Source organism: Wasmannia auropunctata, unplaced genomic scaffold (assembly GCF_000956235.1).
Source record: "Wasmannia auropunctata unplaced genomic scaffold, wasmannia.A_1.0 LD336074.1, whole genome shotgun sequence".
NCBI lineage: Eukaryota > Metazoa > Arthropoda > Insecta > Hymenoptera > Formicidae > Wasmannia > Wasmannia auropunctata.
The window spans coordinates 3,242,855-3,245,435 of record NW_012026816.1 but is presented as its reverse complement, the minus strand read 5'-3'; positions in this window follow the sequence as shown (position 1 = coordinate 3,245,435).

The following is a 2,581-nucleotide window of genomic DNA, read 5'->3' as shown; positions in this document are numbered from 1 at the left end:
AGGCGCTAGTGTGCACGAAATTGGAAAAGAATGCGAGAGCTCGCGAGCAGCGTGCGAGTGCGTGACGAGACACCGTTGTAAACACGTGTCTGTAGAACGATATTATAAAGAGAATTAATCGACGCTATTGGAATAAAGTATTTTTTAACGCATGTCCTTTAGTAAATTTATTCCTTAAACGAGGTCATTCCATTTCAACCTTCGGGAGCGCGACTCGGTGAATTATTACAAGAAAAACTCGTCTACAACAGTAGATTCGACTCAAAAGCGGGAATAGTGGGTTATCGGTGCACGCACGGCAGCGTGGCCTGTGTTCCCGGACAAGAACGAAACAAAATGGTCCTTCGAGCCGGATTTTCCGAGTGACGCGATTCTGAGGATTTCCACGAGACGAGATTCGGAGCAAAGCGGAGCAAACTCGAAGTAAAGCGGAGGAGATTCGGAGCAAAGCGGAGCAAACTTGGAATAAAGCGGAGCAGATTCGGAGCAAGGCGGAGCAGACTCGGAGCAGAGCGGAGCGGATTCGGGGCGAAGCGGAGCGGAGCGGTTTGACGGCACGAGTTCGAGCCATTGAAGGATCGAAACCATCGACAGAGAAGGTACCATAACGGAATAGCGTCGACGGGAACGAGAGAGAGCGGAGCATTATTAGAGCGAGAGACCGGAGTGGAGCAGTGAAGAAGCGCGATTCGAGCATAAATCGTAGTATGGTATAGTTGAAACGATATGCGTAAGTAACGATTATAATATTATATACGAGCCGTTGGAATTCGAATATGGCCGAGGATCTTAGTACGTTGGTGAGACGGAGATCGGTGGTGAAAGGTCAGCTGACACGTATTTACAATTATGTTGTCTCTCTACCGTTAATTGTTCCCGATGTTGTAGAATGTCAGGCCAGATTGCAAAAATTACATGATTTGTGGCACGATTTTGAAATCAATCAGGGACGGATCGAAGACCTTGAAGTAAATGAAGTACAAAGTCAGGAACGAGAAGCATTCGAGAACGGTTATTATCGAACCGTCTCAGAATTAAGGAGACGAATAGAAGCGAGACAGGACAGACCGGCGGACGACGAAGCCCGCGCTAGAACACCGAGCGAAATAACGAACGGCGACGGTACGCGAATTGAAAGTAGAGTTAAATTACCGACATTAGAATTACCGAAATTTGATGGAACACATGCTCAATGGCTGCAATTTCGAGACACTTTTCAGGCATTGATAGATAACAATTTGACCTTAGAAAAGATACAGAAATTTCATCGAAATCGTGTTTGCAAGGCGATGCGGCTCAGGTTTTGCAATCGTTAGAGACATCCGCGGATAATTATGCTATAGCCTGGGCCCTTTTAAAACAACGTTTCGAAAATAAAAAACTGTTAATACAACAGCATATACAAGCCCTATTTAGCATGAGTTCCATTCTAAGGGAATCTGCGACACAATTACGTAAGCTAGTAGACGACGCGCAAAAACACATTCGAGTGTTGAAAACGTTAGGCGAACCTGTCGAAAACTGGAACAGCCTCATAATCCACATAATCGTTTCGCGAGTGGATGCGAATACTAAGCGAGAGTGGAAAACAGAAACTGTAAAAAAGGAGGCACCCACGTTACAGGAACTATTAGAATTTTTATCTCAGCGGTGTGTAGTACTCGAGTCACTGCAACCGAACAGGTATCTAGGAAATAAACCCGCATTGCCTTTCTCGACACGAAGAGAAGAAAATCACGTAGGCGCGCATGCTAGTCAGTTTGTTGATAAGAAATGTCCTCTGTGTCAGGGCCATCACGAGATATACAGTTGTAAGAATTTCAAGGATATGACGGTGCAGTCCAGAATAAACGAAGTAAGGAGTCACCGGTTGTGCTTTAACTGTTTGCGAAAGAAATCACATGGCGGATAGGTGCATGGCGGGCGGGTGCAAGCAATGCGGTCGAAAACACAATACGTGGTTGCATGACGATAGCAAGATACAACGAACGCTAGATTCGACGGATTCGAAACAAGGGGAAACGAGTTCAAGAGATTTAGCTTCTAAGTCAATAACAGAAGAAAACAATAACCATAATAACAGAAATCAGAGAATAGAACAAAAACAGTTTTCGGTGAACTCGTCAACCTTGAAATTTAATAATCAGGTATTGCTTGCAACCGCCTCCGTAAAGGTATGCGATCAATTTGGCCGCGAACACATATGCCGAGCGTTTTTAGATGCAGGATCACAAGTAAATATAATGCGTCGGGATCTGTGTGAGCGCTTGCAGTTGAATGAGCGGGGGATAGACGTATCGTTGTCGGGAGTAGGCGGAGGTGTAGCGGACGCGAACGGAGTAGTCAACACGACAATATCTTCAGCGATTAACGAGTTTAAAATAAAATTGCGGTTCCTCGTAATGGATCACATAACGGAGAGAATGCCTTTACAAAAAATAAATATAGCGACATTAAGGGGTTACACCACAGTAGAAATTTAAAAAAATCGATTTTTTTTTTATTGGCTTAAAAAATTGTTTGAACCCTCTAAAATAAGAAACAAACGGTTTTATATCTGCCAGAAATCGTTTTCATTGAA